Below are 12,160 nucleotides of genomic sequence, written 5' to 3'. Positions count from 1 at the left end.
CTGACGACACTGGAGGACAGGAGGGTCAGGGGAGACATGATAACGACATATAAAATACTGCGAGAAACTGACAAGGTGGACAAAGACAGGATGCTCCACAGAAACACACAAAATAAGTGAAGACTCCTATGAGTCAAAGCGATGTTAGGAAGTATTTCTTCAGTCACAGAGTTGTCAAGAAGCGGAATTGCCTAGAAAGCGACGTAGTGGAGGCAGGAACCATTCATAGTTTTAAGACGAGGTCTGATAAAGCTCATGGAGCAGGGAGAGAGAGGACCTAGTAGCAATCAGTGAAGAGGCGCAGTCAAGAGCTATGACTCGACTCCTGCAACCACAAACAGGTGAGCACATGCTCGTGTGCGCGCACACACGCACACACACATGCACACACACACACACACACACACACACACACTACAAACCTCACTCAAGGAAAAGGATCTTGAGGTGAGTATAACGCCGGGCACACCTGAGGTGCACATCAACCAAATACAGTGGACCCCCGCATACCGTTGGCCTTACATAACGTTAAATCCGCATACTGATACATTTTATCGCTAAGATTTTGCCTCGCATACCGCTAAAAAACCCGCTCAACGCTGTTCATCCGAGACGCGTCTAATGTGCGGCCTTAGCCAGCCTCACATGTTCCGCCGGTGGCACTGTTTACCAGCCAGCCTCCGCGGTAACATCCAAGCATACAATCGGAACATTTCGTATTATTACAGTGTTTTTGGTGATTTTATCTGCAAAGTAAGTGACCATGGGCCCGAAGAAAGCTTCTAGTGCCAACCCTACAGCAATAAGGGTGAGAATTACTATAGAGATGAAGAAAGAGATCATTGATAAGTATGAAAGTGGAGTGCGTGTCTCCGAGCTGGCCAGGTTGTACAGTATAATAAACCCCAGTCAACCATCGCTACTATTGTGGGCAACAAAAAGGCAATCAAGGAAGCTGTTCTTGCCAAAGGTTCAACTGTGTTTTCGAAACAGAGATCGCAAGTGATGGAAGATGTTGAGAGACTCTTATTGGTGTGGATAAATGAAAAACAGATAGCAGGAGATAGCATCTCTCAAGTGATCATAAGTGAAAAGGCTAGGAAGTTGCATCAGGATTTAATTAAAAAAATGCCTGCAACTAGTGATGATGCGAGTGAATTTAAGGCCAGCAAAGGTTGGTTTGAGAGATTTAAGAAGCGTAGTGGCATACATAGTGTGATAAGGCATGGTGAGGCTGCCAGTTCGGACCACAAAGCAGCTGAAAAATATGTGCAGGAATTCAAGGAGTACATAGACAGTGAAGGACTGAAACCTAAACAAGTGTTTAATTGTGATGAAACAGGCCTGTTTTGGAAGAAAATGCCAAGCAGGACCTACATTACTCAGGAGGAAAAGGCACTCCCAGGACATAAGCCTATGAAAGACAGGCTTACTCTGTTGATGTGTTCCAATGCTAGTGGTGATTGCAAAGTGAAGCCTTTATTAGTGTATCACTCAGAAACTCCCAGAGCGTTCAGGCAAAAGAATATCCTCAAGGCTAATTTGTGTGTGCTGTGGAGGGCAAACAGTAAGGCATGGGTCACTAGGGACTTTTTCTATGACTGGTTACACCATGCATTTGCCCCCAATGTGAAAGATTACCTAATTGAAAAGAAATTAGACCTTAAGTGCCTCCTGGTGTTAGACAATGCCCCTCGTCATCCTACAGACGTGGCAGAGCGACTTTATGGAGACATGAAGTTCATTAAGGTGAAGTTTTTGCCTCCTAATACCACTTCTCTCCTGCAGCCCATGGACCAGCAGGTTATTGCAAACTTCAAAAAACTGTACACAAAAGCTCTGTTTGAAAGGTGCTTTGTAGTGACCTCAGAAACTCAACTGACTCTAAGAGAGTTTTGGAGAGATCACTTTAATATCCTCAATTGTGTAAACCTTATAGGTAAGGCTTGGGAGGGAGTGACTAAGAGGACCTTGAACTCTGCTTGGAAGAAACTGTGGCCAGAATGTGTAGACAAAAGGGATTTTGAAGGATTTGAGGCTAACCCTGAGAGGAGTATGCCAGTTGAGGAATCAATTGTGGCATTGGGGAAGTCCTTGGGGTTGGAGGTTAGTGGGGATGATGTGGAAGAGTTGGTGGAGGAGGACAAAGAAGAACTAACCACTGATGAGCTGCTAGATCAACTTCAACAGCAAGAGGCCAGACCTGAGGAAACTGGTTCAGAGGAGGGGAGAGAGAAATTGAAGAAGTTGCCTACTACAAAGATTAAGGAAATCTGTGCAATGTGGCTGAAAGTGCAAACCTTTATGGATGAAAATCACCCTCACACAGCTATTGCAAGCCGTGCTGGTGACTATTACACTGACAATGTTGTGAAACACTTTAGGGAAGTCATAAAGGAACGAGAGGTACAGGCCACTATGGACAGATATGTTGTGCGACAGAAGTCCAGTGACTCTGAAGCTGGTCCTAGTGGCATTAAAAGAAGAAGGGAAGTAACCCCAGAAAAGGACTTGACACCTCAAGTCTTAATGGAAGGGGATTCCCCTTCTAAACATTAAGACTCTCTCCTCCTCCCATCCCATCAATCATCACCAGATCTTCAATAAAGGTAAGTGTCATGTAATTGTGCATGCCTTTTTCAGTTTGTGTGTATTAAAATTAATATTTCATGTGGTAAAAATGTTTTTTTTTTTCATACTTTGGGGTGTCTTGCACGGATTAATTTGATTTCCATTATTTCTTATGGGGAAAATTCATCCGCATAACGATAATTTCGCATAACAATGAGCTCTCGTGAACGGATTAATATCGTTATGCGGGGGTCCACTGTAACTCCAGCAGCATACGGGCGACTGGCAAACCTGAGAACAGCATTCCAACATCTTAATAAGGGGTCATTCTGGACCCTGTACACTGTGTACATTAGGCCTATACTGGAGTATTCAGTGCAAGTTTGGAACCCTCATCTAGCCAAGCATGTAAGGAGACTAGAGAAATTGGAAACATTTGCAACAAGACTAGTCCCAGAGCTAAGAGGTATATCCTACGAGGAGAGGTTAAGGGAAATCAACCTGACGACACTGGAGGACAGGAGAGATAGGGGGGACATGATAACGACATACAAAATACTGAGAGGAATTGACAAGGTGGACAAAGACAGGATGTTCCAGAGATTGGACACAGTAACAAGGGGACACAGTTGGAAGCTGAAGACACAGATGAATCACAGGGATGTTAGGAAGCATTTCTTCAGCCACAGAGTAGTCAGTAAGTGGAATAGTTTGGGAAGCGATGTAGTGGAGGCAGGATCCATACATAGCTTTAAGCAGAGGTATGATAAAGCTCACGGCTCAGGGAGAGTGACCTAGTAGCGATCAGTGAAGAGGCGGGGCCAGGAGCTCGGACTCGACCCCCGCAACCTCAACTAGGTGAGTACAACTAGGTGAGTTGAGTACACACACACACACACACGCCAGTTGTAGAGGCTGGGCCAGGAGCTGAGTCTCGACCCCTGCAACCACAATTAGGTGAGTACACACACACACACACACACACACACACACACACACACACAAAGGTTTGCAACAAGCCTAGTCCCAGAGCTAAGAGGTATGTCCTACGAGGAGAGGTTAAGGGAAATCAACCTGACGACACTGGAGGACAGGAGAGATAGGGGGGACATGATAACGACTTACAAAATACTGAGAGGAATTGACAAGGTGGACAAAGACAGGATGTTCCAGAGACTGGACACAGCAACACGGGGACACAGTTGGAAGCTGAAGACACAGATGAATCACAGGGATGTTAGGAAGTATTTCTTCAGCCACAGAGTAGTCAGGAAGTGGAATAGTTTAGGAAGCGATGTAGTGGAGGCAGGATCCATACATAGCTTTAAGCAGAGGTACGATAAAGCTCATGGTTCAGGGAGAGTAACCTAGTAGCGACCAGTGAAGAGGCAGGGCCAGGAGCTTGGACTCGACCCCTGCAACCTCAACTAGGTGAGTACAACTAGGTGAGTGCACACACACACACACACACACACACACACACACACACACACACACACACACACGCACATGCATGCAGGCACATGCGCACACACACATGCACGTGCACACACGCACATGCGTGCATGCGCACACACACACACACACAAACAAAAGTTGGCTGTCTCCCACCGAGGCAGGGTGACCCAAAAAGAAAATAGTACTTTCATCATCATTCAACACTTTCACCTCACTCATATATAATCACTCTTTTTGCAGAGGAGCCCAGATACAACAGTTTAGAAGCATATATAAAGATATATAACACATCCCTCCTAGCTGCCAATATCCCAAAACCCTCCTTCAAAGTGCAGGCATTCTACTTCCCATTTCCATTACGTACTCAAGTCCAGATATATTAAAATAACTGGTTTCCCTGAATCCCTTCACTAAATATTACCCTCTCACATTCCAACAGCCCGTCACGTCCAAAAACCATTCATCTCCATTCACTTCTATCTAACATGCTCACACACGCTTGCTGAATGTCCAAGCCCCTCGCCCACAAAACTTTTTTATCCCCTCCCTCCCACCTTTTCAAGGACGACCCCAATCCCGCCTTCCTTCCCCTACAGATTTATAAGCTCTCCATGTCATACTACTTTGATCTAAATGACCAAACCATCTCAACAACCCCTCCTCAGCCCTCTGACTAATACTTTTATTAGCTCCACACCTTCTCCTAATATCCACACTCCGAATTTTCTGCATATTTACACCACACATTGCCCTGAAACAGGACATCTCCACTGCCTCCAATCGCCTCCTCACTGCAGCATTTACAACCCAAGCTTCACACCTATATAAGAGAGTTGGTACCACTATACTTTCATACATTCCCTTCTTTGCCTCCATAGATAACGTTTTTTTTGTCTCCACATATACCTCAATGCACCACTCACATTTTTTCCCTCATCAATTCTATGGTTAACCTCATCCTTCATAAACTCATCCACTGACACATCAATTCCCAAATACATGTATCTGAAAACATTCGCTTCTTCTATACTCCCTCTATGCAATGAGATATCTAATTTTTCTTTACCTAAATCATTTGATACCCTCATCACCTTACTCTTATCTATGTTTACTTTCAACTTTCTACCTTCACACATCCTCCCAAACTCAACCACTAAACTTTGCAACTTTTCTTTAGAATCTCCCATAAGCACAGTATCATCAGCAAAAAGTAACTGTGTCAACTCCCATTTTGTGTTTGATTCCACATAATTTAATCCCACCCCTCTGCCTAACACCCTAGCATTTACCTCTTTTACAACCCTATCTATAAAAATAATAAACAAGCATAGTGACATTGCACATCCCTCTCTAAGACCTACTTTTACCAAGAAGTAATCTCCCTCTCTTCTATACATCCTAACCTGAGCCTCATTATCCCCATAAAAACTCTTTACAGCATTTAGTAACTTACTATTTCATATACTTGTAACATCTGTCACATTGCTCCCATATCCACCCTATCATATGCCTTGTCTAAATCCATAAATGCAATGAAAACTTCCCTACCTTCATCTAAATACTGTTCACATACATGCTACAATGTAAACACTTGATCTACATATCCCCTACCCACTCTAAAGCCTCCTTGCTCATCCGCAATCCCACTCTCTATCTTACCTCTAATTCTTTCAATAATAACCCTATGTATTAGTACACCTAAATTCTAGTGCCCTCAAATCTAGTGAGAGAACTGGTAGGCCTACATATGAAAGAATGGGTCTATGTCGTCAGTGTGCGCAGTATAAAAAAAATCCTTCAGCACACAGTGCGTAATGAGAAAAAAAAAACTTTGACCATGTTTTTGGATTAAAACAGCGACTTTGCACCGTATTTTCGTATGGTATTTATTGTTGTATTCTAGTTTTCCTGGTCTCATTTTATAGAATGGAAGACATATTACAGAAATTGAGATGATTTTGACTGGTTTTACAATGAAAAGTACCTTGAAATTGAGCTCAAATTACCAGAAATGTTCGATTTTTACCAAAGTTCCAAAGTAAACAAAACATGCTACGCGTCCAATACACGTCAGCTGGTGAGTATTATTCTTTCACAAGTGTGCTGATATTATTTATACCTCTTCTACACTAATGTAGTAGTCTGCATAACAGTAAATCTTCTATTTTTTGTGAGAATAAAAATTCAAAGTGGAAAGCAAAAGAATGTAAGAGGGACGTGGGGACATGGCTAATGAAGAGAGGAAATGTTATTTTAGTGCCAGGAATGTCTTTCTTGTTTATTCTGGACCCTATTCGGAAATTGGCATCTTTTGAAATTTGTGTGAAATTGGCAAAATTGCTAAATTCTGACCACTTTATTGGATAGTTTAAATTGGTAAATGGGTGGTTTCTTGTACTCATTCGATAGAAAAAATGGAGTTCTAGCGAAATAGTTATGATTTTTGTCGACTAGTACACTGGAATTGGCCGAAAATAGGGCTCAAAGTGGGCAAAATCTCTGATGCATAAACATCGTCGAGACCGCTAACTTTGCGAGAGCATAATTCCCTAAGTTTTCCATCAAATTTCATACTTTTGATGTCATTATGATCGGGAAAATATTCTCTATCTTTTCACAAGAAAAAAATATTTTTTTTTTTTTTATTTTGGTGACCCTGAGAACAAATCTCGGAGAGGGCCTGGTGACCCTGAAAGGGTTAAAGAAAAATACCAACCACTCCAACACTATATCCCCCCCCCCTGCTTTTAACATTTCTGTCATGATCCCATCAGTTCCACCTGCTTTACCCCCTTTCATTCTATGTAATGCCTCACGCACCTCCCCCATACTCACATCGTGCTCTTCGTCACTCCTAAAAGATGTTATACCTCCCTAGCCGGTGCATGAAATTACCGTCTCCATTTCTTCATCAACATTTAAAAGTTCCTCAAAATATTCCCGCCATGTCCCCAATACCTCCAGCTCCCCATCTACTAACTTCCCTACTCTGTTTTTAACTGACAAATCCATTCGTTCCCTAGGCTTTCTTAACTTATTTATTTCCAAAATTTTTCTCATTTTCATCAAAATTTCTTGACAGTGCCTCTCCCACTCTATCATCAGATCTCTTTTTGCACTCTCTCACCACTCTCCTCACCTTTCTTTTACTCTCCATATACTCGGCTCTTCTTGTAACACTTCTGCTTTGTAAGAACCTCTCATAAGCTACCTTCTTCTTTTTTATCACATCCTTTACTATATCATTCTACCTATCACTCCTCTTTCCTCCTGCACCCACCCTCCTATAGCCACAAACTTCTGCCCCACATTCTAATACATATTGCATTTTTAAAACTATTCCAACCCTCTTCAACCCCCTCACTACTCATACTTGCATCAGCCCACCTTTCTGTCAATAGTTGCTTATATCTCACCTTAACTTCCTCCTCCCTTAGTTTATGCACTTTCACCTCGCTCTTACTTGCTGTTATCATTTTCCTTTTGTCCCATCTACCTCTTACTCTAACTGTAGCTACAACTTAATAATACTCTGATATGTCAGTTGCCCCCTCTATAAACATGTACATCCTGAAGCCTACCCATAAACCTTTTATCCACCAATACATAATCTAATAAACTACTTTCATTACGTGCTATATCATACTTTGTATACTTATTTATCCTCTTTTTCATAAAATATGTATTACTTATTACCAAGCCTCTTTCTACACATAGCTCAATTAAAGGCTCCCCATTTTCATTTACCCCTAGCACCCCAAATATACCTACTATTCCCTCCACATTTTTATCCACTTTAGCACTGAAATCCCCTACCATAAGTACTCTCATACTTGGTTCAAAACTCCCCATGCACTCACTCAACATTTCCCAAAATCTCTCTCTCTCCTTAACACTTCTCTTCTCCAGGTGCATAAATGCTTACTATAACCCACCTTCCACATCCAACTCTTAGTTTACTTCACATAATCCTTGAATCACTACATTTATATTCCCTCTTTTCCTGCCATAACTTATCCTTCAACATTATTGCTACTCCTTCTTTAGTTCTAACTCTATTTGAAACCCCTGACATAATCCCATTTATTTCTCCCCACTGAAACTCTCCCACCCCCTTCAGCTTTGTTTCACTTAAAGCCAGGACATCCAGCTTCTTCTCATTCATAACATCCACAATCATCTCTTTCTTATCATTCGCACAACATCCACGCACATTCAAGCATCCCACTTTGATGGTTTTATTCTTTCTCATTTTAGTAGGCCATATGGAAAAATGAGTTACTAGCCCATTGTTCCTGGCATTTTAGATGATTACAACATGCATGGCTTACAGAGGAAAGATTCTTATTCCACTTCCCCATGGATATAAAAGGAAAACCAATAAGAACAAGAACTATTAAGTTTAAATCAAAGAAAACTCAGATGAGTGTGTATGTGTATTCATAAATGTGTAGATGTATGTGTAGTGTGACCTAAGTGTAAGTAGAAGTAGCAAGACATACCTGAAATGTTTATGAGACAAAAAAGACACCAGCAATCCTACCATCCTGTAAAATAATTACAGGCTTTCGTTTTACACTCACTTGACAGGACGGTAGTACCTCCCTGGATGGTTGCTGTCGACCAACCTACTGAATATGAATATTTCCTTTGGTTTATATAAATTAGATCCATTTATAATTAACAGAATTTGGGAAGAATTTAATAATACATTGGGCAAATAATAAATTTTAAAATTCTTAGTTCTTGGGTAGAATAGTTGGGTTGCATGAAGGACCTGTCTAGTTTGGCCAGCCGGCCTGCTGCAGTGTTCTCTTTCTTATGGGTCGCGCGTCAGGTGTTGTTTTGTTGTGGGAGGTGATAGTGAGGTGTGGTCTAGACCCTTTATATGCCTTCCTTTGATGCATTACTTTTATTGTTCCTTGATAATGTGAGTAGTCATGAAAGCGCTTGGAATTTCTCTATTCTTTCACAGTGGTTGTTTTGCGCGTGCGCGTGCACACACACACACACACACACACACACACACACACACACACACACACACACACACACACACATAGAGAGAGAGAGAGAGAGAGAGAGAGAAATACACGCCTCAGGATATATACCCTATCAGAGAGGTATTAAATGTGAAGAAAGATGAACAATTAAAAACCTACAGCAATGTCAGAAAAAATATGAGAAACAGAATCAAAGCAAAACCTTCATATTTATTGTTCACTCACTGCAGCTCCCCCAATAGACAATCCATAGCATAAATATTTAGAGAAATTACTGCTATAAGAATACCACACTGTACTACCCTTACTATACAGATAATCACTGTTATATTTATGGGGGAAGCACTAATTCAGTAGGGATCATACAGCATCTGGAGAACAGAACAAAAAGAAATCAGGTTTGATCTGAGGACATAGTGCAGCTCTAATTCTTGAGATCAAGAGCCCTTCACCATCATCAATGCACCCATCTAAAAAAAATGAAACAGCTGTGGGCATGTTAAGGAGACTGTGAAGTTTACCAATGAATGCAAAAATTAGTGACAACTCTTCTATATGAGTGTGAGGCATGGCCTTTGAATGTTGCTATGAGGAGGCTGGAGGCAGTGGAGGTACTGTTGATATCAATGTATGGTGTAAAAATTTACATACAGACTGAGAAAAGAAATTAGTAGATAGTGTAATGATATGCAAGGCAAAATTTAAGAAGCTCAACAAAGAACAAGATGATTTATTAATTTATAAAGGCTATAATATGACAGATATAACCTATGCAAATGTCAAGGCTATTGAATGAATATATATATTAGAATAAAATAAAATGTACAATATATTTTCAAATTTTGTGCCTTGAGAACCAAGACCTTTTAATATTAGTTTAGAAAAGTTCTAGAACTGATAAGAGCCTTAATGAGTTTCATTCCACAAGTTGAGTACTGGATTTCCCCAGTAATACAGCAAAAACTTCAGGTGTCATCATTCATGATCTCTATCTTAAGTTCCAGACTTAATTACTTTGATCTGAAACACAGAGTTTAAGTGGCCTCACTTCTCATTTAGTGTAAAATATTATTATTGTTATTATTAATTATCATTATTATTATTATATTCACAAAATGTGTTAAACCCGTACAATTCTGAGTACTGCAAGGGTCTATATGGGTCGAAGTCTCATATTCTTTTATGACCACATACGTAATTATGTCCTCTTTTTCTGGACAGAGTAAGACATGTGCATAGGCAGTTTGCTCTGCATTATGTCTTTCACTCCATCCTGTAGACATTTCACCCCCCCCCCCTTTTTTTGCACTATTCGCCAGCATCTTTAATGCTTTCAGCCTTTCAGTATAATTTTTTTTAGCTCTTCTTTACATCTTTTCTGTCTGATTCATATGTGGTGAAACTGGGATCACACAAATGAAATGACTGCTAGGATACAGTACAAATTGAGAAGTCTGCAAATTCTAATACCATACTATATAAATACAAGAATGCTAATAGGGTCAGATTATTAACCCTTTCAGGGTCCGTCCCGTAGATCTACGGCTTTACGTTCAGGGTCCAAACCGTAGATCTACATCATGAGCTTAGCTCACTCTGATAAACTGTGAGTGGTAAATTTGGGCTTAGATATGAGAGAATACATCTATGTGGTATGTGTGCACCACATAAAACAAATCCTGCAGCACACTGTGTATAATGAGAGAGAAAAAACTGAGACCGTGATTTTCGATTAAAACAGCGACTTTGCAGTGTTTTTTCGATTAAAACAGCGACTTTGCAGTGTTTTTTCGTATGTTTTTTATAGATGTATTTGTGATTTCTTGGTCTCATTTGACAGAATGGAAGACATATTACAGAAATAGAGATAGTTTTGATTGGTTTTAGCTCTGGAAATGGCTTGAAACTGAGCTCAAAGTGGCGGAAATGTTAAATTTTTGCCGATGTTCAAGAGTAAACAAACGACCTCACACGTCTAATACACGCCAGCTGGTGGGTCTAATATACATTCACAAATGTGGTGATGATATTTATACAATTTGTATTACAATATTGCATAACAGTAAATCAAAATGGAATTTATTTGTAAAGCCTCAAAACATAACTAATGAACAGAGGAAATGTTAGTTTAGTACCAGGAATACCTACATTGTTTATTCTGGACCCTATTTTGAAATTGGAATATTTTGAACTTTGTGTTAAATTGGCCAAATTACCAATTTCCGGTCACTTTATTTTGTAGTTGAAACAGTTGACTTGGCGATTTCTTGTGCTCAATGAATAGAATAGAAGTAATACTAGTGAAATAGCTAAGAATTTGGTCGACTGGAATAATGTAATTGGCCTAAAATGGGAGTCCAAGTCAGCAAAATCGCCGATTCGTAAATATCGCTGACACGTCAAAATTTACGAGCATAATTTCGTCAATTTTCCATCAAATTTCGTACTTTTTGTTTTATTACATTCACAAAAAGATTCTCTATCATTTCATAAGAAAAAAATAACAATTTTTTTTTTTAAATTCTTGGACACTGGGGCACCACTTCAGATTTTGGCCTTGGACCCTGAAAGGGTTAAAAAAATGTACATCTGATAAGTTCCCAAGGGGACATTAAAGGTGGGAAGCATTTAATAAAATGGAAAGGGGCAAAACTGGTGAAAAAAAGAGTCAACAAGCCTATAATTATGAAAGTAGAACCTCTGAACCCAGTGGTAAAAAAAAAATGAGAATTTGATAAAGCAACAGTGCACAAACTGTGGGACTTTTTGTATAGACTGTAGACATTAAAGGTGAACAACTGCCTCGTCAACATTTAGAAACTTAATACTCTGCAGGGAATGCTTGCCATGACAGCCCAATTGTCCCTTGTTACTGTCATGCTTCAAGGACATGTTAGGACATTTAAACTCACTTGCAGAAAGCTGCCTAATAAAGTAAAATTTGATCAGCACACATTTTTATAGGAAAAACTATAATAAGTATAATAATAAGATTTACTGAAAATTTTAACAATGCCAGGTCTTCATAGAATAATTACTCCCATACAGTCGCTAATAATCTATAAGCACTCAAATTTTTATTATGTCACACATGTAATAAGTAGTGCTAAACCCGCAGAGGTCATACA

At 40.0% G+C, this 12,160-nt stretch overlaps 1 protein-coding gene across 1 annotated transcript in view; it reads right to left on the bottom strand.

Annotated features, from left to right (window-relative positions):
• Positions 1-12,160, bottom strand: part of LOC128693938 (pseudouridylate synthase 7 homolog) — a 94,639-nt gene that overhangs the window by 78,983 nt on the left and 3,496 nt on the right. The window lies entirely within an intron of this gene.

The sequence above is a fragment of the Cherax quadricarinatus genome, chromosome 33 (genome assembly GCF_038502225.1).
Source record: "Cherax quadricarinatus isolate ZL_2023a chromosome 33, ASM3850222v1, whole genome shotgun sequence".
Taxonomy (NCBI): domain Eukaryota; kingdom Metazoa; phylum Arthropoda; class Malacostraca; order Decapoda; family Parastacidae; genus Cherax; species Cherax quadricarinatus.
This window is presented reverse-complemented; position numbering and strand designations above follow the sequence as displayed.